Raw genomic sequence first — 1749 nt, 5'->3', positions numbered from 1 at the left:
TTATCCATCTTGAATTGATTTTTGTGAGAGGTGAGAGGTGGGGATCCAGTTTCAATCTTCTGCATGTATGTGTATTTATTTTTAAACACCCGTTGTATGATAAGTCATACATGACTTATGGTCGAATTGCATGCTTCCATGACATCTTTATCTAACTATCTCTTAAATATTTGCTGTACATAAAAGCAAAGTATAAAAGTAATGATATTGTTGGGCAAAATTAAAGTACTTGCTAAAGCTATTTCAGTATAGTATTTTACTTCCACTGTGTGTAATATTTTCATCTGTTAATACATTATTATTAACAAAAATTATAGTTCATTATTATGTTGAACAATTAAAATGGGGAAAACATATTTTTAAAATATTTTTGTGAGGAATAATTCTTTTCATGAGAAACATACTTTAATAAGCTTCTTTATTTAAATTTAAGCAATGTAAACAGAAATCCACTCATGCATTAAACATTTTAGCTGCCTGGTGTGTATGGCACTATTGTTGTCCATGAGATAACGTGGGAAAACTCAACCACCAGTAGTCATACATAATTGAAGGAGTTTTACAGTTTAAAAGCTTGAAGGCATCTTAGTGATTATCTTATCAAACATTCCTATTTTACTAATGTGAAACTGAATTCTCAGAAAATTTAAATGATACAGGTGAAAAAATTATCTTATATATGTACATTCTGAACATAACTTATCAAAATAAGCCAGTATTTCTCCAAGAATGACTTATGCGTTTTTGCACCATGAAACTTTCTCAACAGTTTAAGACGTTTATACATTTTGGCAGGTATATAAAGCTGAAAAATGTTTCATATCTAATTTTCCTTTTTTACACTCCAATATTTCTATAGAAACATTTCAGTGAAATTACATTAGTTTATTTAGAATAGAAACTACATTTTGGTTGTTTAATAATGGAAATAAATGTATTTTTGTGTTAGGCCACAGTGCTCTCCATCCATCCCCATTTGAGACTTTCATTACAAGGACCAGCATGGTCAGCATTAGAAGCTGCAAGCCAGGACTCACAAGAACCCTTCACTAGTAGGCATGCTTTCTAATCCATTTGTCTTTACTTCTAAGAACAGTTGTGACCTCATTATTCTCTCCTAAATCATGAGGTAGTTTCTTCATTTAGTTTGTCCTTTCCAATCTTGTTCTAACTTGTGTGTGTGTCTCTTTGTGTGTATGTATGTCTTCCTGGCTTCCAGAAGAAAGTTCCCAATTCCTGATTCAACTTCATGGCAGAGTTTGGTTAAGAATTGCAATGACTATCAGTACATACTGTCTTCATGTAAACCAATGTTTTATGTATATTTTTAGCAGAACATGGGCAGCATGTCAGACTTCTCAGCTCACCATTTCTCCCACTCTTGGTTGATGGCTGAGTGATGTGATCTTCTGCAAGGAAATATTATCTTAGAATTCAGGCTGGATTTGAAACTTTATGATGCCATTGTATGTTTGAAAATCTTACTCGTATATGGCCTCAGATATATGCAACTTCTTTCCCTATCCTACAAAGCTCATTATCCAACCTGACACCTCTGTCTCATGGTTTGCTTTGGACAATAACCAAGTTGTCATTGGCTTGTCCTCAGTGGTTGTCACAAAGAATCATCTCTTCTAACATGCCTTTCCCACCATTTTTTTTCATCCGCTCTAAATGTTCTTATTTCTATTTAAATTATTTTCAACTCATAATTCTGTTGATTCCGTGGTCAAAGGTTATTTTTTATAT

This window comes from Propithecus coquereli, unplaced genomic scaffold (assembly GCF_000956105.1).
Source record: "Propithecus coquereli isolate 6110/MARCELLA unplaced genomic scaffold, Pcoq_1.0 Scaffold174, whole genome shotgun sequence".
In the NCBI taxonomy this organism is placed as follows: Eukaryota; Metazoa; Chordata; class Mammalia; order Primates; family Indriidae; genus Propithecus; species Propithecus coquereli.
This window is presented reverse-complemented; position numbering follows the sequence as displayed.